At 49.2% G+C, this 26181-nt stretch overlaps 1 protein-coding gene across 22 annotated transcripts in view; it reads right to left on the bottom strand.

Moving 5' to 3' along the window:
- Tacc2 (transforming acidic coiled-coil containing protein 2) overlaps window positions 1–26181 on the bottom strand; it is a 208903-nt gene that overhangs the window by 101286 nt on the left and 81436 nt on the right. For 2 of the 22 annotated variants that reach the window (XM_075972513.1, XM_075972514.1), the window contains exon 1: window positions 10237–10488. The exons of the other annotated variants lie outside the window; for them this stretch is intronic. The gene's annotated coding sequence lies outside the window, so the exon portion shown is untranslated. Of the gene's footprint in view, window positions 1–10236; window positions 10489–26181 lie in introns of those variants that run through there. 22 annotated transcript variants of the gene reach the window in all.

The raw sequence follows: 26181 nt of genomic DNA, 5'->3' as shown, positions 1-26181 counted from the left end.
GAGCTCAGTCTGGCTCTGGAGGGCAGCACGGGCTGTGGGGAGGGCAAGATGGGGGCCTACACTGGATGGCTGGGGCTAGAGCCAGCTCTGACAGCCTCAGAGTGTCAGGGGAGCAGGACAGGAACCTCTCGTCTCGGGGTGACGGATGCGTCACAGAACTATTTGCAGGCAAGTGGCGGGACGTTTGAAAACTGATGGTCATGTTGCTGTAGAGATAACAAAGAGAAGAAGCGAGGGAGCCCAGAATGAGCTGTGGGACTATCCAGGAGCCAGGTCAGGCTGGAGAGGACACAAGCCACTTCAGAGGAGGGGGCTCAAGATGTCCTAGGGTTGGGGGAGCGGCAGAGGGAACAATCAGGGACTATTTGTGATCTGAGCATCTAATGACTTGGCAAGTTCCTAACTGCAAGCCTCAGACATAAAAACTTAGGACTTCCTGTGTCATTAGGGACTTATCTCTAACAAGGGTTAAAGATTATTTACTTAGCTCTAAAGGAAGTCCGGTTCAACTTAAATAAGTTTACATCATTCTGACTAATAGCATGGTTCCCTGGAGTTTTTCACTTTGTTGTTGACATTGCTATATTTTAAATTTTTTTCTTTCTATTTTGAGGATCTCTTGTAGCCCAGGCTGGCCTTAAATTGCCGATGTGGGCGAGAATGATCTTACCTTGAACTCCCGACCTCCTGCCTCCGCCCCCAATGTGCTGGGATTACAGTTTAGGTACTATGGAGCCAGGTTTCCGAAGCTGGGGATTTGACTGAAGCCTTTGTGTACACCAGGCAAGCACCAACTGAGCGCCACTCTTCCCTGGCTGTTCCTTCTTCTTTCTCCTAACGTAAGTTGAGAATCTTACTTCGTTTTTGCAGTGGGGTCTCACCATGTTGCCCACACCAGTCCATTCTCATGCCAAGGCCTCTCAACTAGCTGGGACTGTGGGCGTGCATCACAGAGTCAGCTAAAGTAGAACACTAACCTCAGGGCTGGGCTCCCCAGAAACTGGGCTGCACTGAAGAGAACTGGATGAGTTCTCTCAACAGAGCCTGGCAGCCCAGGACAGCTCACCTCTGTTGTCTGGGTTTCGGAAGGCATGCCAAAGATTGGCAGAATGGAAGCTTCTCTGATTGCGAATCTCCTGCAGAAGCCACAGACCAGTTGTGAGCTAGTATGATACAGGAGGGGGAGAGGAGACTGTGTGACACCTGGAACACACCTAGGGAGTGGCCTTCCCAGAGCATCGCTCCTGCGCATCCTGGGCAAATATCTGTCCTCTGGGGAGTGAAGAGGACAGAACCCTTGCTCTGCTTCTGCCGGGATTCACTAATGTACGACTCTGGGCAAACCAAGCTGGGCTTTCTTTGTCCAGATCTGGCAGGTGAAATTGGGACAAGTTTGGCCTGGCATTCCTGTAGCCCAGGCAGAAGCGGAACTAAGATTCCTAGACCAGCAAGACAACTTGCCTAGGGTCAGGCGTGAAACTCAAGGCTGTGATGGTCCTTGACCATAATCTAGGAATGCTCGTTTTATTGTTACCAACACTCTGATGTACACAAACTTGGAAAAAGACCGACATAAACATAGTAGCTTCATTCAGAAGAACAGCTACTCGCTAGGCCTGTGTGAGGGGCATCATCCTCCCTTGGCAAGCCTGTAGAATACGACCAAGCTGAGGCCAAGGGCACGGGAGTCAGGAAATCTCACAACCAGCTAGGAGGGAGGGACCAGGAAGGTGCCTCCCACGGGGCTCTAAGGAAAGGGGTTTGTGGGAATGATTCTGAAGCAGAGCAAGTCTAGCAAGGTGAAGACTTGGCCTTTGGTTAAAAAAGAAAAGAAAAATAAACACTTTTTTTTTAGAGAAAATTTGCACAATATCTCAGGGCTTTGCTAGCTGCTGTCTGTGATCCCTCAGGACTCCTGACAAGAGGGCAGCCATATTGCTTTACAGCAGTGGAGACCAGGTCTTGGGAATGCAATGACTTGGCAAGGGAATACCAGTGAGAATTTGGGCCTCCCAGCAGTGACAGCCTTCAGGAGCCCGGAAAGGCGCACAGCCCTGACTGGAGCACAAGCAGTCATGAGACTTCCCAGGAAACAGCAGGTCCAGAGGGGAACTTGGGACCTGAAGCGACAAAAGCAAGAATATTTCTCTCTGCTGACAAACCTCAGCTCGGAGCTCAAAAGCAAGTGTATGGGAACGTATGAATACGTGAACAAATGAACCAACCAGCGATGGTTGTACAGCCATAAGGAACCATAGCCACAGAGGATGATATACTACAGCGTCTCATTTCAAGCCGAACTTCTGCTCAATTCAGCTATGACCTGTGCTTTTCAAATCTTGTAAGGACTCAATTTTTTTTTTAAGCCTCAAATTTATTTTGCCTACTTCTGGAAAGCCCTGGGCTTTGGTACTGGGCCTTGGCTGATGAAGAAATAAAATGCCTCTTGAGAAGCAAGTGACTGCAAAGACTGTAAGGGCAGACTACCTCAGTCGGAACCATCCCTCTGCAATGAAGAGCGGGTTTGCTCAAAGCTCAGCCTCCCTATTTGTTACCCCGGCAACAGCAGTGGACAGACTCATAATGGCAGTCCTGAGAGCATCTATCTCTCCAGCAGGGTGCCTGGCCAGTGGGGTGTGTTTCAAAGAAAAGGGAGCTGTCAGCACAAACACAGCAGGTCCTCCTTCACTCCTGCCTTCCCTGCCAGGTGTGCCTCCTCGGGTGGGCACACTCCTCCTTCTCCCAGGATGTGTGAGCACCAGGAGAGTGAGGATCAAGAATGGACCGATGGCAGCAAGAGATGGGACTAAGGCTCACAGGCACACAGGATGTGCTCAACACAGTGCAGACCTGTCTTCACAAAGAGCAACAGTGTATACTCGTGGTGGCTTGAATATGGTTTGTTTCTGCCAACCTCAGCTGGAGTGCAGTCCCCACCCAGGCATGTTAAAAGGTGGCACCAGGTGGCACCTGTAAGGTAATTAAGGCTCTGCCCTCAGGAGTGGATTAACCCATTTAGGCCTCTAATGGATTAGTGGATTATCTTGAGAGTGGATCTGTTATAAAAGTCAGTCTGGCTGGGCCTCTCACATACTCCCAGTCTCTTGTCATGGGATGCCCTGCACTGGTTTGTTGCCGTGGCGATGAGAAGGCTAACACCTGATGCATCCCTTTGACCTCGGATATAGAGCCACCAATCAAAACAAACTTTTTTTTCCTGTGTAACTCAGTGTGTGTCATTAACTGTGACACATTACTGTGTCACCAACATAAAATGAACTAAGGCATCCTTCCACCCTAGACACTCGACAGAACATTCCATCTGAGCTATTCCAGCTCCAGATCTGAGATCTCAGATCCCATACAGGTTATGGTGGTCTCAGCAGCATCTAGTAACAGGAAGTGCAGAAGAGCCAATGGGGAGCTACCTCCAGGAAGTCTGAGCAGTGAGCCACAGAGGCCTTCCTCTCCAGGGCCCCAGGCATCGTCCCACAATATGAAGATTTGTCCTGTTTGGTCTTACGGATCCCACCTAATCCAAAGAAAGCTGATCAGAAACCCAAAATTCTAGCAGGACAGCTCCCTGGTTGGGCTGAAAAATGACAGGGGAGCAGGTCCACATTTTGGAGCAACCTCAAGGGTGAGGACTAGGAACGGGAGACAGGGTGTGACCTGCTGACCCCAGCCTTTGGCCACCCAGGAGACGCTGGAAAGGAAGGCAGGACAGCAGATGGCAGGAAGCCTTCGAATCTACAACTTAACCATCCCTCCAAACCAACCTGTTTTGTTCCCATACTTTCCTGGTTAATGAACTCAGGTCTGGGTTTCATGAGGAGCTCAGGGGAGGAGATATTCTCAGGATGAGCAGAGAGCAGCCGCCACGTTTCTCAAAAGACTAAGACATAAACCCTTCTAGGTCAGGCGGATAATGACACAGTTGTTCCCTAATCAAAGCAGCACAGAGCCAAGGCTCATTTAGCACCTGCAGGTCCTTCAAGTTAGGATTCCCCACCCCCACCCCACCCCCGCCGCTGGGGGCTACTGTCCCACAGCACCAAATACACAGGTGCATTGCTTCTCCCAAGATACAGCACGGAAATCAAATGGAGGAGTCACTGGGAATTGGGTAGAGTTGGCAAGGCCCTCAAGTGGAGCCCAGAGTAAAGCTCTGACCCAGCTGGACAGTTTACTAGCCATTCGTAATCTTAAGCAAGCTCATTAAACTATTATGACCTTGTTTCTGAAGCTGTGGCCTAAGGACGAAATGCATTACCTGAAAAATCATGAAAGGGCACTGAGCATGGAGCTCAGCTGCGAGAGTGTCTGCCTAGCTCGCATAGGCTGCAGGATCCATCCCAGCACAGACTAAAACAAACCAGTGGTTCAGGCTAGCCCTCAGGAGATGGAGGCAGGAGGAAGAAGGGCTCAAAGGTAGCTAGCCTCTGCTACACAGTGAGTTAGAGGTTAGAGGCCAGCCTGAGTTACTTGATTCTATCTCAAAAAAAAAAGGAAAAAGAAATAACAACAAAAATATTAAAATTGATAGAAGCCACTACATGGCTACCATATAGTGTTAGACATGATTGTCTAACAGAGAGAGAGAGAGAGAGAGAGAGAGAGAGAGAGAGAGATATTAGACTGATACGGTAAGCGAGTACTGGGGATCTGACCACACAACAATATCACTACATCAACACTGTTGAGCCGAACACTTAGCTGTATCGTTAAGATGCAAAACTTTACACCAAGTGATTTGTTTAAGCGTGGTTTAAAAACATAGTTAGCCAGGTGTGGGAACTTACACCAGTAACCTTAGCATTAGGAAGTTAGAAACAGGAAGACTGTGAATCAGAGGCCAGCCTGGACTACAGGGCTACATACTGAGTTCCAGGTTAGCCTGGTCTATGCAATAAAATCCCCAAGTAAGGGATGGCACTCTCTTCACCATGGGTTATCAGGAGGCAGGATTGGGTCATAAATATCATTTGAATACAGGGAAGTGGCCCAAGCGAGATGATGTTCATAACTGTCTGCTCTGGCTCTTTCTGGCCACCACTTTATTCAGGCCAGAACCAACACCCCCTAACATGTTTGAACTGAAAACAGGCATTCAACTCATAAGCAGTGAGCTGAAGGCGGGGCAGAGGCCTCCAGTATTTTTATGCAGACAGGAGACAACTTTGAAATTAACAACAAAATAAAACTGTATCAGAATCACAGATTTTTCTCTGCTTCTAAAACCATACAAGCAGTAAAATTACTCAGTATTTTCTCTGTCACACAAGAAGGCTGAGTTCTTGACTAAAGTAAATCCTTCCCTCACAAGTCAAGAGGGGAGTGGATCTAGTCCCTGAGCCAGTGAGGAACTTCTAGAGAAACATTCTACACAGCTCTGATGAGCACAGAGAAAAATGAGGCAGGGTCTGGTCAGACCTTAAGGAGACAGACTTTGAGATACGGCAGACCACAGGACAACCTGGGAAATGGAAGGGGAACGGAGACTTAGAAGCAGCTTCGGCTAAAAGCACTAACTTTTCGCTTGGGCCTACAGCTGTCTGTCTTGGCTGCTGTAACCTCTGGATCAGATTCCTGTTCAACTCTGCAGGTAAACAGCGACTCACTTAAGGAGCACCTGTCTGAAAATTACTAATATAAAGTTGATTGGTCCTAAGTTTACTGACCCTTTCCTGGCCTCTTTCGGTGCTGAAGACACCAAGAAAGACATACAACCTTTTCCAAATGCCAGAACGAACAGCGAGCCTGAAAGGCAATCACCCCATGATGAATTGAATTGCCCCCATCAAGGACAAGCAATCATCCCTTCCAAAACTGAACTTTCCTCCACCCCATATAGGAGTCTCCCCAGAGCCAGCAGGACCTCCCAGAACCAGATCCAACTTAGGGTTCTGGGAACATGAGCAGGTTTGTCTAGAAACACTCCTAGGCCAGGTACCTCAAGGAATGAACACAGTTCAGTCAATGTGGAAGAGTTAGCATGGGGAAAAGGGAGCTGGACACCAAAAGCCACAGGAAGCCTGGGGCTAAGGAAGGGCCATGTGCACAATACCAGGAAGCAGGGAGAAGATGCTACTGAGCTGACCAGACAGATCTTCTTACTGTGTGCTCCCCAGGAACAGGTATGATTGATGTCCCCATGCTCTCAAGGGCCTTATATGCAAGAATGGTGAGTGGGTGCTTTTAAGTCTAAATGGCACAGACACGGAGATGACTCATAGACCTTGGGGATTTAGTATGGACTGGACAAGACCCCAAATGAGAGAAACGATGGAGCTGAAGACAGCAGAGACATGAGCCAGGGATGCAATGGCTTTCTCTTCCCAGCTCCTTCTGCCTAGATTTGTCCTCTGTGAGCAGAATCAGGTTACACATCCATTACTTGTGCCAGATCCAGGGAAAACACGAGGGAGTCCCCATAATTTGGGCCTAGATAGTAAGGTTAGTTAGTAGCTTCTAATGTGTGTAGCCCCCTTTGATGTGGGATGGCTCTCTGTATGCTGTGAACGTGTTTTATAGCTAGGCAGGAAATCCAAGCAGAGAGATAGGGAAAAAGAAGACAGAGTCAGGGAGATGCCAGCAGCCGCCAGGAGAAGCAAGATGTGAGGTAATGCCATGGCTATGTGGCAATACACAGATGAATAGAAATGGGTTAATTTAGTTGTAAGAGCTAGTTAAGATTAAGCCTGTGCTAATAGGCCAAACAGTTTGTAATTAATAGTAAGCCTCAGAGTGATTATTCAGGAATTGGCAGGCAGGAGAGAAACCTCCAGTTACATCCCTTGCTTACATTTTCAGAGAAGAAGAAGGAGAAGGAGAAGGAGAAGGAGAAGGAGAAGGAGAAGGAGAAGGAGAAGAAGAAGAAGAAGAAGAAGAAGAAGAAGAAGAAGAAGAAGAAGAAGAAGAAGAAGAAGAAGAAGAAACACAGAACACAGAGTAGAGGAGACACCAGGAAATCTCCAATAAACAATAAACAGGTACCTTTAACTATAAGGTAAAAATACTAACACAAATGGCTGTCCCTTTGCAAAGCACTCTACGGTATGCCAGTATCTTCACATACGTGGCTTCACCAGCATCCACCAGCATCCACAGCATCACAGAGGGGTCTACTTCACATTACCCCTACCATTAATTAAAGAGAAGAAAAAAGATTCTTAGATGGTTCACGACTCCTTCAAGGTCACACAGCTTGTAAGAGGAGAGACAGAGCTCAGAAGATTGGTCGACGTCTCTAAATCCTAGGCAGTCTCTACACTACCACTCCCCAGCCTAGGGGTAACGAGTCTTGGGAACAGTGCTCTCTCTTAACTGGCAGTCCTGAATACATTAGTTAAATGAGAAGCTGAAATCCTATAACACAGTACCCAGGGGCAGCAGAGAGGGGGGCGGTGCTGAGCATCCCCATATCTGGAGTGGAACCTCCACCATAGTCAATCGCTGTATTTTCTTGAGGTCATTGCTCTATTTTTAGAGGCTTTGCCTCGCAATCTTTTGTTTCCCCGGGTCTTTGTTTTCACACCTCTCATGTCTCTCAAATGATTTCATAATCTGTGGGATGTTTTGTCATCCCAGGGAGTTGCTGCGGCAGTGATTATTAAGGTTATAAACCAAGGACTGTGGCCTCAATGAGGCAGAGGCAGAAAAATCTCTATCACCCGGTCGGATTTCACAGACCTGGATCTCAATGGGAGAGATCAGGGGATCTGGCCCTGAAGCCTTCTCTTTCTTAGGTGTGCTCCATTGGACAGCCTCAACCATTGGTGCTGCCGGCTTCTCAAACCTTCTGATAATCGGTGCACATGAACAAGAGTCTGCCAGACCAACCCCAACCATCCAAGGACCAAATCCCAGGAGACACACACAATCAGGTATATATCCGCATGCAAATGCTCTCCACCAAGCTCTCCTTGCAGGCTGCCCTCGTCTGCACCTATGACTTGAAGCCTGGCAACCATAGGCTCCTTTCCTCGCCCTCCTAAAGATTCTCTCTTGAATTCCTGTGACCTTGGCAGAGCCCTCTATGTAGGTCACTACTGGTACTCTGAGTAGCAATTCCAGATTGTGCAGGCCCCCGACTCTCACCCACCAGATGCCTACAGTGCACTCAATCACCAAGACAACCAGATATAGCCTTCTGTGTTGCTAGATGTCCCTTCCAGGGAGCTTCAGCCTCAACCAAAGTCTGCCCATCAGATACAGATACTCTTGCCACCCCACCCCAGTACACACACCCTTGGAGTCTTGAAGGCCAAATTAGCATCTTATTTAATTCAACTGCCATCAACCACCCAGGGCACTGTCACTTTATTGGAGTGGTTCTGTGAACTGGATGTGTCTTTCCTCATTCGGAGTCTGTCTCCATGGAAACAACAAACAAATAACACCAATGCAATACCAAATAAAACCAGTGAGGTTGCCTGCGGGACCTAGCACCAACAGCACCAGGTCAGGTGTCTGGGGTCCTGCACTGGAACCCCACTTTGAAGTGTGACCCTGGATAAGACCCTGGACTCCTTTGACAATTCTTTCTCAAAACTGAAAAGGGAAACTTTGATCTTCAAGCTTCCTTCCAGTTTAAATAGTCCAAGCATTCACGCACCAGAGACAGGGATGAGGTGGACTAATTCCATCTAGGTCTCACAGGGGCCCAACATTTGACCTGCAGACTCCCGTAAGCAAAAATGCCTTTATATGAATGACTGGAATATACGCAGGCCGTATTCCACAGACCTAGTCTGAGGCTTGAGCTAACCTCAGAGTTCTTTTTAAGACGGATCTTGTTATGCCTTGCCAGCCGACGTCCAACATGCCATCCCAAATAGCTGTGATTACAGGCACACAGCAATGCACTCAACTCGGGACCTAACATCTGAGAGAGAGCCGAAGGAGGAGGAGGAGGCCTGGAGACCGAATCCACTCTGGTGACTGTATAAGGGGGCAGCTGCTGGCCTATTTCCTGCTCCAAGTTTCCTTACAGGGAAATGCCTAGGACAGGGCTGGGTCTGTGAAGAAGAGACCCATGGGAATCCTTCCACTCACTGCCCAGCCCAGCCCAGCCCAGCCCAGCCCTAGCCTCCCTTCTAATTTCCAACTGACAGCCTAAAAGCATTAGAGAAGATTCACCTCTGACAGCTACATGTGGTTCTGAATGGAAGTTAAAGTCATTGCTTTCTATGAAAGAATGTACTTTAGAAACCTGGCCTCCATAAGGAGATAAGAGAAATGAATGGGGGAGTCCTCTCTGCTTCCTAAGAGAATTGTACTTTTCCCTGGGCTAAATCAGGCAGCAGTCTGCCCTGGGACCCTCAGTTTTCCATGTGCTGTGCAGTGGGGACCTGGGGTGGTCACAGGTGCACATGTAAGCCCATTCAGCAAGCCCCTCCTCTCTCTCCTCTTCAGTAGGCTTCTACCACCTCCCATAATGTTTCAGTTCTGTTTCAACCAGCTACCCACAAACTTCTGTCTCTGTATCTGACCCCAGAAGACAGCAGTGCCCCGTCGCCAATTTTTAAGAAAAGACCAACGCTGGACAAAGTTAGGAGAACAGCAGGCAAACAGAGGGGTGTTCCGCGACAATCACAACACTCCTGAGGCTGTGTGTGCAGGACACCCAGAGTCAGAGAACCCTGTGGCAGCCCGGCTGAGCCAAAGGACGCCTAGGGGGAAGCGAGGCTGGGTCACGTGCCGCGCTGGAGCCCAGAAGTGCACTCGGCTGTGCTGACGTAACTGTTCGAGAATTTAAAAGTCTCAAACTCAGAGGAAATCCTGTGCAGATCTTTAAGACTCATACACACGCATCTAAGTGGCTGCCAAAGGTGCCCCCAAGAGACCCGGTGTGGCCAACACGAATAGGAAAAAAGAGGCCAGCGGAGACGGCATAGAGGCAGCCCGCGGACAAGGACACCCCACCCCCGCCCCAAACCTGGAGGACCCCAACACTCCGCCCACAGACGTTGACTCCTGGTGGCCCACTCAGGGGAACCAACCTCTGGGACTGATGCTTATGTCCCGCTAGTTCCCTGACAGACACACGACTCAGCCGGCGGGGAACACAATGTGTACTTTGCTACTTTCAGCTCCTACACAAGTCCCTCTTAGGAAAGCTGAAAGGAGCTTCGCAGCCCCTTCTAGCACGGCTTTGTCTGGCGGCCAAGGTCCTAGGGTCGTCTGTCTCCTCCCTGACCCCACGTGCGCCCACCGTGGCCACTGCGCACTTACCCGGACGATTGGGGCTGGCCCTCGCGTAGCTGCCTTCCTCCGGGGACGCAACCCTCAAAGAGTACCCCAGATAGGCTGAGTCCTCCGAGCCTGGCGCGGTCCCCACCGGGTGAACCCAGGAAACGCAAACTTTCCCGGGGCAACGGCGCGGGGCGGGCGCAGGCTCCCCGAAGGGCTCGGGAAAAGTTGCAGCACAAAAGGCCAATGACTGGGAGAGCGCCGGCGACCGGGCCAGGCTCCTCCCCCAGCTCCGAGCGCTCGGGGCCAGCGCAGCCAGCTGCTCGCAGGGGCGCCCGCCGCGCTCTCCTCCCCGGCCAGGAATGTGCAGCCCGGCGCGCCCACACGCACCCAGGGACCCGCCCGAAGCGCACCGGCAGGCAAGGGACCCAGGGACAAGCCCGCTCCCGAACTCCCTGCCGACTTCTTCCAGGAGGTTTTGAGTCACAACAACTTGTTACTGTTAGTCTTTTTTCCAAGGCGCTTTCCCCTGTGTGAAGGAAGGATTGGGGCGGAGTTGGTTCCTGCCTGCTTAGCGGGAGAAACCTTAGCAAGAAGTTGGAACTGGGTGGGGTGGAGACACTACCTGGAACCACACTCTGGCCTTGTCTTCTGCCTGCCTTCCGGATGCTTAGCCACAGAAACTTTTAGTAAACCTCGTACAGCTGCTGTCCTGCCTGCTCGTTGGCTGTTGCAACTTCAAAAGCAGGCTTATTTCTAGGGACTGTGTACGTTTCTATTTGCTTTTTTGTTGTTTTGTTTTTCCTTTTAGAGTCTGAAGCGAACTCTTTCGCTCGCATCCCCTTTACACACAGAAGTGGTACTTCCCTGCCCACACCATACCTTTTCTCTGGAAATGACTGCCTCTAGACCCCACTTAGAAGAGAATGTGGCTGTATGTGGGTGTTAGACTTCCTATTTTAAGGTTTGTGTCCAAGAAACCTTTGCTCTATTTTATAGACTCAGGGACCAAAGGGCAGAAGACTCGCTGTGACTCAACACTTCCTTTCCTCCCCTTAAAGAAACAGATGCCCTAGGATGGAGCGCCCAGGTGAGAATCCCCTGGTAGGATTTGTAGACTTCGCAGCCACAAAACTATTTTCTGTATTTTAAAAAACACTACTACTACTAGCCAGGCAGTGGTGGCACACACCTTTAATCCCAGCACTTGGGAGGCAGAGGCAGGTGGATCTCTGTTTGAGACCAGGGAGTTCCAGGATAGGTACAAAGCTACACAGAGGAACCCAAAGCTACACACACACAAACCCAAACAAACAAACAAACAAAGCACTACTTCTAAGAGTCACATTTTGAGGACCATTTAATAGATTCTGGGTTCACTCCCTTGTTGTGAGTGTATTGGTACCGGTTTATTTGTTGTTGTTGTTGTTGTGGGAGTTTTTTGTTTTTGTTTTTTTTTTTGTTTTTAGACAGGGTTTCTCTTTGTAGTCTTGGCTGTCTTGGAACTCACTGTGTACACCAAACTCACAGAGATCCACCTGCCTCGGCCTCCTGAGTGCTGGAATTAAAGGTGTGCGCCACCATCGCCCAGCTGGTCTTGTATTATTGTGCTCATTTCACAAGCTAGGACCCCAATCTACTGATTTGCTTAAATGCGCCATCAGCTGTTTCTGAAGGATCCTAGTTCAAGTTTCTGCTGCTTCATAATAGAGGCAGGTTCCTCTGCTATCCACGCCCCCACCTCCCAACCCCCCACCCTGCCAAGGATGCCCCTATCCTAGTCCCGTTCCCCACCCCAGTCTGTGACTATATTCTGTGAACCAGGATGTGCTGGCTAGTTTTAACTGTCCACCTGACAGGACCTGAAATCACCTAGGAAGAGCCTCAACCCAGAAATTATCTAGCTCAGGCTGGCCTGTGGGCACGTATACGGGGGGATTATCTTGACAGTTAATTTGTGTAAAAAGATCCAGGCTGCCGCGGGTGGCACCATTTCCTTGTTTGAGGTACTGGACTGTTAAGAATAGGGTGGTTCACTGAGTACTGCCCCAAACAGGCCGCGTTCGTTTCCTCTCTTCCCCCCAACTGTGGATGTGGCGTGACTAGCTCCTTGAATTTCGGCCTTAGCGTCACCCCACGACGGAGCGTGACCTGGAACGGTCAACTAAAACAAACCCCTCCTCCCCTGAGTTACTTTTGGCAGGTGGAATTAAGCTGCTAATCATCTGATCTTACAATAAGGAGATTCATTTGGGTAATCTGGGTGTCCCAGTGAACCCAGTTAAACCGCAGAGGTCCTTGTAAATGCAAGAGGGAGACAGACTGAGAGGGGGCAGTCTTCTGAAATACAAGGCCTGGTCCTGTCTACCAAGGAGGTTTTGCTCTGTTTACAGCTTCTGTTAATACCCTGCTGTGGCAACAGTGCAGAGAAGGGACAAATCTGGTGGACTGAGGACACAGGCGGGAGGCAGGATGGAAAACTGCACTCGGACTAGGCCAACAGAGAAGTCACCATTAACCAATGAAATCACCGAATATCTGCAGTCACCACCCCAAGTGCCCTTGCGGGCCTAAAGATGTCAAAGACAGGACCCTGCCTGGAAAGACAAGCTCCATCCCAAGTGGAAAGACAGGAAGCAGGAGTGTGATACCAGAATACCAACAGACGTCAGTGCCTGGCATTGCCCTGTGAGCAACATTAGAATCTGCCAGAAGCTGGAAAGAATTTCCACTCTATCCAAGGACTTGCTTCTCCCCATTGGACCAAGGGCCCCTCATTGGTTACTGTACTCCTGAGCTAGTTTTATACGCAGAGAAATCCTTGTAATGAGAACTACATCAGCAAACATGGAAGGCCAGCTATAACTGACAGGAAAGACAGACACAAGGCAGGACAGAGGCCAAGCCTCCCTAGACAAAGAAGACACTCCTTGCTAGAGGGCTGAGTGTTCACAAAGTCTATCTTTTTGATATGCTAATGAACACAAAGGGACACTTAGGCACAGGGACCCAAAGTTTCGGCCCATTATTTTCAAAGAGTCACAGGCCTCAGAGTTGGGCATACAGACATGGCAGCTATCATAAGCTCTGCTCCACCGGAGGAGCTCTGATGGAACCTCACTGTCCTTTGTGAAGGGAGCAGGCAAAAGCACCTTGGCCCCACTACTGCAATTTTGACTTCAGACTCCATTTTATCAGCAGGGCGAAATAAAGTTCAGGTCCCCAAGCCCCAGGGAGGCTGAGAACTCTCCAATGGCTGATCACCCTCCTCCCTAAACCGTAGAAAGTGTCATTATGCATCTTTAGCCTTCTCTAGCAACCTTATGGGCTGTTCCTAACATCAGAAGGAACAAATGAATCTGATTGGCTGGACTCAAAGACTAGCATTGTATGTCAGCTGACAGTGATGGGGCCCTCAAGGAAAGTCCCTCATCTTTGATTTCTGATTGGTGAAAATTGTAACTTGGCAACAAATGTTTGTGAATTTTATGCTATGAACCCCACTTTTACCCCTGCTTGGGGCTGTCAGGAGGAAAAAGTCTCCCGAGTCCCTGCCCTGCAGCTCTGCTTAGGTGGCGATTTACTAAACCTTTGGAATCCGTAAGTGTTGTCTCTTTCCTCGTGGCACATGGCGGGCTAGGTGTAACACTCCGGGGCCTGAAAAAGCACTAGGATTGAAGTTATATGCGTGGAGGCCTCTGTGCTCAATCCTACCTCCAGGAGAGGATGGCTGCCACCCAACACAGATGGAAAGAGAATCTTTAACCCAGTGTTGGGTATGGGGAGATTTTCCAGAAGAGGGAAGGCATTGGCTGAGTTTCAGATAACTGGAATTACTTGAAGACTTCTCAGAGCTCCCCCAACTAATAATCAGTTAAAGAAAACTAAAAACACAATAGAAGTTCTTATTTTTGAAACGGTGTTTGGCTTTCTCTGCTTCCTGTGTACAGAAAAAAAATGTGAACAGCCAATGTCCAGCTCCTGCCACCTGCCACCGTACCTTCCCACCATCATGGCCTCGCTCTCTGGAACTCTACGTTCCATACCAACAGGAAGTGACTAACACAGGAACCAAGAAATAGGACAGTGATACGGCCACCGATAACCATGAAGTCGAGAAGTCTTTGAAGCCACTGCTTCCAGCTCAGGGTTTGCCTTGGGTCTTAAAGGAGACTTTGAACATAGGTTTTGAGCAGTGCTGGAACTCTTAAGATTTTGGCAGCTCAGACAGGCAAACTGAATGCATGTTACATCGGGAAGGGATGAGAGCCTTTCAGGGCCAGGCTTCACCAGCACCAGCTGTCCGTCAACCCTCTGCAGCACTGTTTCTAACAAGCAAGTTACTCCTTAGCCGTGAAGCGAGCAGTTTTGCTCCATTGTGTGTTTTCATTATACTCCCTTGCCGGAGGCCTGAAAGTACGGAGCCCGACAATCACAGACTGAAGCTTCAAAGGCTGGCGGACCATCTGGACAGGTTGATCTTCAGGAGGTGAAGCTCCCTTGGGAGAAGTCAGTCATTGAGAATGGGAGGCTTTATAGCTGGGCCCCACTTTCTGTTCACCCTCTGTTTCCTACGTGTGACAAGCCAGTCTCCTGCTCCTGCCACCAGGCCTTCTCTGCCTGCTGTTATGTATTCCCCACCACGATGGAACCAAAGCACACCTTTGCTCCCTTCAAAAGTGCACTGTATATCAGGTAAGCTTGTGTGTATGTGTGTGTGTGCATGTGTGTGCACTTATGTATGGAGGTCAGAAGTTCTAGCATCTTCCCTAGTCACTCTCTACCTTGTTTTCTGAGTGAGGGTCTCTCACTGGACTTGAACTTCATGGATTTTGCTAGAATGGCTGGCTAGCCACCTTCAGGGATTGACCTGTCTCCACCCACTAGTACCAGGGTTACACCACCTTGTCTGACTTCCACGTGAGTAACAGAGGTTCCAACTTAGGTCTTCATGCCTACACAGCCAGAACTCCACTGACTGAGACGTCTTCCGGGCCCTGATCCCAGGTGAGCTCTGTGAGCCCTGATGTGTGGCCAGCGCTCTGTGGGAGTTGCTATGTTACTTCTTTCCTCCTTTAATCCTTACAGTGAACCTTGTGGTAGGAATGGCCTTAACCCATACTTGACATGGGAGGACCCAGGTTTAGAGTGATGACATTATTACAAGGCCATACAGAACAAGGTTGTATGTCTGCAGAGCCCACGTTCCTCTGCAGCCCACAGTTGTAAGTTTTCTGTATATTCTGCAGACCTGGAGAGGACGTCATAGCACACCCAGCACCAGCGTGCTCTGCCTCAGCCCTCACACTCACAACACAGCATCCATCTCTCTGTGCACTTGAAGGAACTTTTTATTATTTTCCCTAGAAAAAAACCTCTGTGAACTAAGCCCTCACAGCCTGCGCAGTGTTGTTAAGCCGCAAGACACATTCTTCAACTGCTACCCAGAAACACACGGCTGTAGGGCAGAAAGACAGATGTCTTCAGGCCTTCTAAGACATTTAGCCATTGCCTCCACCCACGTTAAAATGAAATATCAGCCTTGAACCCAAAGTACACAAGGAGCGACACCCTCGAAGGCAGCTTTCTGTCCAAAAGTTCTAGGTGTGGTCACTGGGTTTTCCTCATAGGCACATGAAGTGCACCCCACACGCTTCAGACCTGTATTGCTCCAACATGCGTATAGCACCAAGGTGTTGACCCAACTCCCACAAGGTCAAGGTGCTCTTGATCTTGAACTCAGCCCAGTGTAAACTTTAACTCTATCTTGAGTAAATAGAAGGCAGAAGCCATACTGTCTGCCTTGGCAGGAAAAAGGCTTTCTCCAGGGAACAGAATCATACGTTCACGTGGTATCAGAGCAAGGGTGGAAAAGAAAACATCCGAGGAGCAGCGATGGCAGTGCTTCCGGGGCTGGCAGGACTGAGGTGAGGGAGGTTCCGATGCGTTCTCCATAGTGGCAATGCGTACATGTCATCTTCAACTAAACAATAAACATCTAAAGATTTTTTTTTTTGTATCGGGAATTGACACTAGGGCCTTGAGCTTGCTAGGCAAATACTGTATCACAGAGCTCTGCCATCCACAGTATTCAGAGTTCCTGAGAATATCTCAGTGTGCAGCCAAGATGGGGGGGGGAGGCACATGAGTAGCAGTGTTCTGTGGGTGAAAAGTCACGGAGTAGGTTGCTAAAATACAGATGCCCACTAAGCAGGCCTGGGGTGGTGCCTGAAACACTGAATTTCTACAAGCTCCAGCAGATGCTCCTAATCTGAGGGGCCATGTCTCAGGCATCAGAATCCTGGCCGGTGGCTCTGCAGGGACTTTTGGGGGGATATGCACACATATGTACAGTTATATGCATGTGGAGACCAAAGATCTCCTCATTCCCTAAGTGCTGTTCGCTTTGTATGTTTTTAATTTATTATTATTATTATTATTATCATCATCATTTTGTTTTTTCAAGACAGGTTTCTTTGTGTAGCCTTGGCTGTCCGGGAGCCTGCTCTGCAGACCAGGCTGGTCTTGAACTCAGAAATTCACCTGCCTCTGCTTCCCAAGTGCTGGGATTAAAGATGTGTGCCACCACTGCCTGGATATTCTTATTATTTTTAATACGTGTGTGTGTGTGTGTGTGTGTGTGTGTGTGTGTGTGTGTGTGTAGGTCTGTGCACATGAGTGCAGGTAACCTTGAAATCAGAGGCAGCAGACCCTCTCAGAACTGGAGTTATAGGTTGTGGTAGTTTGAATGTAATTTGACCCCCATAATCTCATAGGGAGTGCACAATTAGGAGGTGTGGCTTTTTTGGAGTGGGTATGGCCTTGTTGGAGAAAAGGTGTGACTGTGGGGGCAGACTTTGAGGTTTCCCATGCTCAGAATACTGTTCAGTGTCTCAGTTGACTTCCTGCAAGATGATGTAGGACTCTCCACTCTCTCTCCTGTACTATGTCTGCCTGTATGCTGCCATGCTCCCTACCATGGTAATAATGAACTAAACCTCTAAAACTGTAAGCGAGTCCCAAGTAAATGTTTTCATTTCTAAGAGTTGCTGTGATCGTGGTGTCTCTTCACAGCAATAAAAATCCCTAAAACATAGGTGATTGTGAGCCGCCTGATGTGGGGGGTTAGGAACTGAACTTAGGTTCCCTAGAAGAATATTAAGTGTTTTAGCCACTTGGCCATCTTTCTAATCCTGCCCATTTTGCTTTGGGGCCTGGAGATCACCAATTAGTCCAGGTTGGCTGCCCAATTAGCTCTAGGAATCAGTGTTAATTAGACTCTCTCGGCCCTTCCAGTGCTGGGATCACAGTGTTTTCACATGGGAGCTGGGGACCAGACTTAGGTCTTCAGGCTTTCACAGTGTGCTCTCGCCCTTGGAAACATTTTGCCTGTTGTGATTTGGGGGATGGTACTGACATCTAATACTGCGACCACCCTTCTATGCCTAAGAGCGCCTCTCGCCACAGTTAGCCAGTCCAAAATGTCAGCAGTGTTAAAGGTGAGAGACTTAGCCCAGAGGGCTCGGACTAAGCCCTTTGTGCAGGAAGCCCCCAGTGTGAATGGTTAGATAAAGAATGAGTGAACAGCTTCTAGTGATAATGACCTTGCTGTTTGATGAACTAGCTTGGTCAACCGTTTTCTTCTTCTTCTTTTTTTTTTTTAAAAAAGTATTTATTTATTTATTTATTATGTATATAATAGTCTGTCTGTGTGTCTGCCTGCAGGCCAGAAGAGGGCATCAGATTTCATTTCAGATGGTTGTGAGCCACCATGTGGTTGCTGGGAATTGAACTTAGGACCTTTGGAAGAGCAGGCAATGCTCTTAACCACTGAGCCATCTCTCCAGCCCCTGTTTTCTTCTTGATGGGAGATCCAGACGCACCTGTGTCTGCTAGGCGAGACACGCCATCCTAAAAGGCATCTGTTGAGGGTCGGTTGTGTGTAATTGATTGTACTAAAGGTGAGGGGTCCAGCATGGCCCTTGCTCCTGCAAGGCTCACTCTCCCACACTAGCGTACATTCCCAGAACCTGTGCCCAGGTCAGCCCTGAGCAAGCCCTTCCCACACACCATGACACTGAATCCTCACAAGGTAGGGACCAATGTTATACCCATTTTAGAGCTGAGGAAACTGACCAAGAAAGACTGAGTAAGAGACAACTGCCCTACTGTGACTAAGCGACAGACGTGAACCCGTATCTGTCCAGCTCAGATCACCCCAGCTCTTTGGCAGAGGATGAAATGCCTGGTCAACAAACCAGGGCACCCTTGTTCTTGCCTTCAAATGGAGCCAAGCTGCATAAAAGACTCTCTCTACTTGGACAAGGACTGAAGGGATTTCTGGGTAGTTGGAGAAAGGGGAAGGCTGCGTGGGAGCCTCACCTGTCTTAAATCAGGCCCAGGAGTAGGGGGAGGGGCAAGGCAGGCTGAAGGGTCAGCAGAATCTGAGAGCAGAGGGATGGAGAGATGGTTTGATAGCTTAGAGCACTTGCCGTACAACCGTAAGGACCAGTGTGCATCCCAGCACCCACGTAACAAGCCAGGAGTAGGCACACATGTATCTATAACCCCAGCTCTGTGGGAGGCAAAGACAGGAAGATTTCCAGGGCTTGCTGCCTGTGAGCTCCAGGGTCAGAGAGAGACCCTGTCTCAAAGGAATAGGGAGAGTGACAGAGGACACTCAGTGCCTTCCTCTGGCTTCCACATATATATATACACCACAATCTGTGTCTCTCTCTCTAAATACACACACACACACACACACACACACACACACACACACACACACACACACACACTCGATGAAAGTGTGTAGCTCTGGCCCTCTAGAGCTCAGACCCGCTAGAGCTTCTTCTAAGTGTCTTCAAGTCTGAGCCTACCTCTGCGTTTGCACATTTCTCGACACGGTTATAACAAAGGGAGAGAGACTTAGAAGAAAGGACCTGCATGACCTTGGATAGGCTTTAAACCCAGTGGCCCGTTTTCCTATTTGCATCATCCCTAGATCCCACATACAAAAATGCAAAGGAAAAACAACTTCCAAAAGCAAAGACTTCCCCCATCTGGGGCCATTTCTCGACCTCCTTTGTCCAGAGTCCCAGCCACTGGCAGGAAACTAATAGGTTTGTGAACGCTGGTTCCAGGTTGGGGTGCAGCTTGGTGGTTTCTCACAGACGCATTTCTCATCTTCAGGCAAAACCAAATCAAGCCCTGCAATGACCTTTGAGAAACAGCACAGTATCTCCGAGGGATCCATGGCCCCGCTGCTCACAGGGAAACTTGAGCCAGCCAGTCCTGTCCTCTGAGGTTTCCTCAATGGGCTGCTTGCCGACTTGCAGCCCGGGAGAGGAAGCTCAGGTTTCGGCAGATCTTTTCCCTGGTGGGCTCTAAGTGAGATTCGCCTCCCCTGTTAACATTCCACATATTCCCCGCGTCACTGTAAATTAGAGAATCTGCATGCGCGTCAACCCTCTCCCACAAAAGCTCCCAGACACCGTTGAGAGCCAGCTGCTCGGGCATGGAGACTCCAGCCTACTTAGTTTACGAAAAGGCCAGAGTGAACCTGCAGGAGCAGCTTCCTTGGAAACAACCCAAGGTCGAGATTACCTTGGATAAACTACCAGTCCGTTCATAAAACAATCCAGAATACCAGCTCCTAAGATGCTCCCCGGGGGTGCTCCTTCTGCTGCAGAGGGGCAGCCTGCTTGCTTGCTGCAAGGCCTGCAGGGCTGAAGCTGACCAACCACGTTCAACAGCCGTGGAACCCTGAAAGGCTCAGAGAAGTCACATACCCTCTCTGGGTTTCAGGTCTCTTATCTGCAAAATGAGGAGGCTGAATGTCCCTGGAGATCCTTCTAGCTCTACTGTGAATGGTTGAGCCAGTCGCGGAGTGGTTTTCATCACAAAGGCCAGCATCCTTACTGCCAGATGCAGGAGACAGAGAGAAATCCTCAAGATCTCCTCCATAGGTGGCCTGGTAAGGCAGTCAAGCCCAGGCTTGGCACTCCCACCCTCCCCCAAAACCTGTCTGCCAGCTCCAGACGTATTTACTACCCATTGCTTGATCATCTGCCAGGTGTCCAGCAGGCAGGGCCAGATACTTTCCACTTCCCCCTCTCTAGGAGGCCTGGGTGGGTTGACAGCCCTGAACATCATGCCAAGACAGTTAAGGCGCTCAGGGCTCACTTCCCAATGCTATGCCCTGGCTCACCCACTAATGTTAGCTTGTAGCCTTTTGCAGCCACCCTTGGTGAGAGGTTAACCCCAAAGCCCTGGTTTCCACAAGGAAGAGAATGCTTTCTCTGTGAGTGCCGGCAGACTTGACCTTGCCTCCAATACAACATTGCAACACTGAGGGTTGCGGCTGCAGGATGGAGGAGTAGGGGGGGTGAAAGGGAACTGGCACATTCCAGGGAACGCAGAGCAGACTCGTGTGAACGTCAGCAAGTTCCCAGTGCCCGCTGTGTAAAAATAGTCTTTACCGCTTCGTTCGTGTGCCTGGATAGTATTAGCGTCAATCCAAATGATGACGACGATAAAAAGAATATTATCAATGAAAATAACCCCTAATATTTAGGTGCTTATTGCAGTTCACACAGGGACTCTTATAGGCTTTTTATACATGCTGTTTTTCATTCTGTTTTATTCATTGTGTGTGGGGGGGGGGGGTGAGAGAGTGTGTGTGTGTGTGTGTGTGTGTGTGTGTGTGTGTGTGTGTGAAGATCACAGGTTAGTCTGCAGGTGTCATTCTTCCCTTGAACCACGTAGGTTCAGATGAGTAGGTTTGGCATCAGGAGCCTTTACCCTCTGGTCCAGCTCACTAGCCCCAGTGCTTGTCTATTTTTATATAACCCCCGTAGCAGTTTTCCAAGGCTGCAAGTATTACACATGGTTCTAGATGAAGAAACCGGCCTTAAGAGAGTGTGTAAGGTTGAAGAGGTAGCAGCAGGCCTGACTGCCTTTAAATTCACCTGAGAGCTGGTTGTGTTTAATTATTCAGTAGACACGTAGGGAGTCACATAGTATCAGGTACTAGGTAACGAAGAGCTAGACCCTGCAAGCCTAATTTCCTGAAGAAACATGGATGTGGGATATCCTTTTGGGTAGAGGCCAACACCCACTGTCTGTCTACATTACCATGGCTAGTCCAAGAGCTAAGGACCCTGACATCTAGCTTCCCAAGCTGTGCAGAAGGTCAACCTGCAGCTCAGGCAGGTAGAGGGTATGTTATTATTTTTAGCGGGCACCTGGAGAACAGACAGATTCCCAGGGACAGCCTGACTTCTCAGCTGAGCCCTAGGCTAGGCACCAGCAAACCACATGCACCATGTCAGGCAAGACAACTTGTCTGATGTGGAATTCCCCTCTGTATGTTGTGAATACCATTGGTTAATAAAGTAACTGCCTTGGCCTGTAGGGTAGAACTTAGCTAGGCGGGGAAAACTAAACTGAATGCTGGGAGGAAGAAGGCAGAGTAAGAGAGAAGCCATGGAGCTGCCGGAGACAGATACAATGAAACTTTGCTGGTAGGCCACGACCTCCTGATGATGCACTGATTAATGGAGATGGGTTAAATTCTAGATGTAAGAGTTAGCAAATAATAAGCTAGAGCTAATGGTCAAGCAGTACTTTAAATAATATAGTTTCTGTGTAATTAGTTCAGGAATCTGGGCGGCCGGGAAACGAACAAGCTGCCCCTTACAACACTTGCCTATGTGTTTGATCCCACATCCTTCTAAGGGGAGGAGCCTGTGCCCAATGTACCATGAATGCCCATTGCAGTACTTTCCCTGATGAGACAGGTGCTGGTCTCTTGTTCTCAGCATGCACCCTGGTGCACACTCCCTAGGTAACTGCTGAGTCAGCTCTGGGAATGCTGCAGTCCACAGATGCTCCCAGCCCAGGGTTCTTGTCCACATAGCCTGCAGGAGCTGATGGCCTCTGTTCTGTTATAGCTACAGTTGCCGTTTGCTGTGAGCTGATACTGGACAGTTTGCTTTGTGTCTTGCTCACTTGCTTCCCATCTGGACACTCCTTTCTTACCAAGAGAGACAACCAGTCCTGTTCACCTGCACAATCATCGCGATTTGGTGCATTCTTGTTACCTCCCAACGTGAGGGCTGGAAGCTGAGGGTGGGAGCTGAGCTTGCCTCTGAGCCTGACGTCCTCCAAAGCTTCATGTCCTGGACCTTCCCCTGCACTCTCCCTGCTACCTGGAGCACCTGCGTTATCTCGCTGTCCTCCTCAGAGATGGGGAATCTGGCCCAAGAAGCCAGTGCTGACCCAAACCACCATGCACCTTCTGTAGAGGATGGCTGCACCCTTCTCCTGATATTTTTATCCCAACCCCCTCACACTGACCTTAAAAAATGAGAGACATTAAGCAAAGCAGTAACCAGACCCATTCCAGCACCTTCTCTGCAAACAGAAAAATGTGTTCAGTATCTATGTGCAACTCAATGGACTGCTAAAGTATTTAACACCAGATAACCAAGAAGCATTAAGAAAGAAAGGGCATAGCTGATCATTTTTGGAATGCAAGCACTTAGATTGCTGAGGTGGTAGGAGTCCCATGAGTTTGAGAGTAGCCTGGGACATACAGTGAGTCCTGAGAGGATGAGATCTGTCAGAAAGGAAGGAAAGGAGGGAGGGAGGGAAGGTGGGAGGGGAAGTAAAAGAAAGGGAAGGGAGAAAGAAAGAGAGAGAGAGACAGACAGACAGAGAGAAAGAAAGAAAGAAAGAAAGAAAGAAAGAAAGAGGGGCTGGAGAGATGGCTCAGCGGTTAAGAGCATTGCCTGCTCTTCCAAAGGTCCTGAGTTCAATTCCCAGCAACCACATGGTGGCTCACAACCATCTGTAATAGGGTCTGGTGCTCTCTTCTGGCCTTCAGACATACACACAGAAAGAATATTGTATACATAATAAATAAATATAAAAAAAAAAAAAAAAAAAAAAGAAAGAAAGAAAGAAAGAAAGAAAGAGGAGGAAAAGGAAGGCAGGATGGAGGGAGGGAGCAAGAACTGGAAGGGTGTAGGGGGGAAGGAGGGAATGAGGAAAAAGGAAACAAGAGTCAAAATGAAGATGCAGTGATCTGGGGTCTAGTGATACTGCACGTCAGGCCTTTTAAGCCTTTTCTGGACCCTTCCAGGTTCTCAGGACAAGAACAACACAGAAACAGTAACTCAAAGTCAACACCGTTGCCTGGTTCTCCCAGGAACGAGCAAGAAGAGCCCTGGCGGATGCAGCCCTCTGGAGATGTGTAGGCAGAGAGGGTTCCTTCTGAGTGCACTAACTGCCCCTGATGACCTTGATGTCTTACAATGCAGACAATCCAGAGACAAACAGGTCTGCAGGTCCGAGTGTGTAGCCAGCAAGCAAAGCCAAGATCTCAGGACCGGCATATTTCTTAGATGAGTGGACTAGCACCCTTCTGGCTGGCCTGCATGACTGGGTAGCAGTACCATAAACACACCTCGGGCTCTACCTCAGCCACACATCCCCCGGGTGGCTCAGAGGGAGGTCGCCTGCCTAGCATGAGTGAGGAGGCCCTGATCTTCACGGCTCACAGAACTAGGCAACCGGAGGGAAGTAGTGGTGAGGGGTAGTGAGGAAGAAGGATCTAATACCTGAGCACCAGCAGGTGTGTTAGAAAGTTCCAGAACGTCACTCACAGAACCCACTCTAGCTCCAGTGAAGACTGAGTTCTTTTTATAGCTGTTGCAAAACAATGGACTCCAGGCTGCCTCAGACAGAAGCCTCCAGCCCCATTAAACTAAGATAGCAATTTGGGTCCTCAGTGGCACTACCCTCAAGTTTTTTCTTTTGTTTTTTGGGGACAGGGTTTCTCTGTGTAACTGGCTGTCCTGGAATTCATTTTGTAGACCAGGCTGGCCTTGAACTCACAGAGAATCTATCTGCCTCTGCCTCCAGAGTGCTGGAATTAAAGACGTGAACCACCACTGCCCAGCACTAGCCTCAGTTTTGACGGTTTATTTATTTCTATTTTGTGTGGATGAGTGTTTTACCAGGGTGTATATATGAGCACCATGTCCATGCGTGGTACCCCACTGGAGCTAGGAGGAGGAGTCAAATCCCATGGAACTGGAGTTATGGGTGGTTGTGAGCCACCTCATGGCTGCGGGGAACCAACCCAGCAAGTTCTCTTAGCCACTGAGTCAGCTCTCTAGCTCCCAACACTCGCCTCATTACAAGCACACAAAACCACACAAGTCTAGTGGCTACTGTATTGGTAGGGAGCTACAGAACATTCCATCACTACAGATGTCTTCAATGGACATGCTGATTCTAAGACTCTCACCTCCTCAAGAATCCACTGGGTGATGGCCAGCGTTTTAAAATACACTCTCGAGATGTAAAGAGCTTTCCTAGAAGAAAGGTTCTAGTCTGAGCTCTCCAACCAGGTAACCTATTGGAGCCTCCATTTTTCCTCTAAAAAAACAGAGGGACACACAGAACCTCACTGTGGGTTGATAAGACACACGGGGCAAAGCTAGGTTTGAAGGCACGGAAATAAAGGAATAGATTTGACATAGACAACTTAGCATCAGCTGTCATTGACATGGTCTCTCACTTCATCCCAACCACATGACAGATCTCACTGTGTGGCCCTCTGGCACAGTCACTAAACAGGTTCAGAAAGGGTGACAACAGCTCCTATGGCCACAGAGCTTGAACCTGACCTAGAACTTGAATTCAGCCAATGTCTGTGTCTGTGTGTCCTAATCTTGACCTTACTCATGCAGTCTTCTTCTGGAAAGTCTAGAAGGGATGTCGAAGTGACTGGTATTAGCAGGAAGAGTAAGTTCAGCCCCTGCATGCAAGAGAAAAACCATGTTAAGTGCTAACGTGGCCAGAGGCCAGTTCTAGCTCTATGCCACAGGCTCTCCCTATTTGGAGCCTCAGTTTTTCTCTATTAATCTGAGGCCTGATAAGAAGTCACCGAGTTTTACTCCAGGTGGTATGTAAGATGTCGATTCCCCCGACCTTCCTCCTGAGTCAGGCCCGAGTTCCAGCCCGAGTGTAGCTTCCCTGTTGATGATAATGAAAGGCTGCCAGAGGAGCTATGTCAGCCTGGCCTTATGCAATTTGGAAAATGACCACCTTGCTCTGGGACCAGCCCTGGCCTTTCCAATGGAGGAGCTGGGTTCAGGGAGAGTGTGGGCAGAGGCCAGAGCAGAGGGGCTACCAAGAGGGAACAGCTGTTAGTCAAGGTAATTGCGTTCCCACCACATCCCCCACGGACAGAAGCCAGTCTCTGAGGAGACTGGGCACCTCATAAAGGAACTTGGCACCTTTTCAAAGGACACATTCATCTCTTAGGAAATCGGTCTCCATTGTGAAACACAAAAGAACGTGAAGGCTACATGTTAAAGGGCTTCTGGTCTCTTTTATAGGGCTGTTCGCAGTGACTGAGGGGCTGCTGTAACACCAACCCATCCTGACTCTTTGGTTTCCTAAAGACATTTTGATCTGTGTTCTAAGTCCATGAAGGAACTCCTTATGGGCAGAATGGGGTGAGTGGAAGCCCACTGGGCAGACAGCAATGGGGCTTATGACTACACATAGATTCGGTTTCTACTCTTGTGGGCCCTGTTCCTCCTGGGGAGCAGCAGCTGCCGTTTGTAAGAAAGTTCCTGCTGCATACCAGGCCTGGTCCCAAGATCACCCCACTCCGACCAGAAAGGTGTGATTTTTCACTGCCCTACCTTAGAGCTATGGAAATGGGGGGTCGGGGGTAGCAGAGACGTGAGTAGGTGTGTCTTCCGAGCAGTTCATCAGGTTAGAAGAACGTGATTCTGCTATAAAATCAAAGCCAGGAGGCTGCGTGTGCACACGTGCGCTGTTTGTTGTCCTTGCTCTCAGCTGAGCAAACGGTGCTGGGAAGCCGTTTTCCTTTTCCTTAATTTGCACAGCTGTGGCCTCCTCTAACTGTATTCTTAAACTTGAAAACCGGGTGTCACTGTACTG

Source organism: Microtus pennsylvanicus, chromosome 5 (assembly GCF_037038515.1).
Source record: "Microtus pennsylvanicus isolate mMicPen1 chromosome 5, mMicPen1.hap1, whole genome shotgun sequence".
Lineage (NCBI taxonomy): Eukaryota > Metazoa > Chordata > Mammalia > Rodentia > Cricetidae > Microtus > Microtus pennsylvanicus.
The sequence above is the reverse complement of the archived record's forward strand: the minus strand, read 5'-3'. Positions and strand labels throughout refer to the sequence as shown.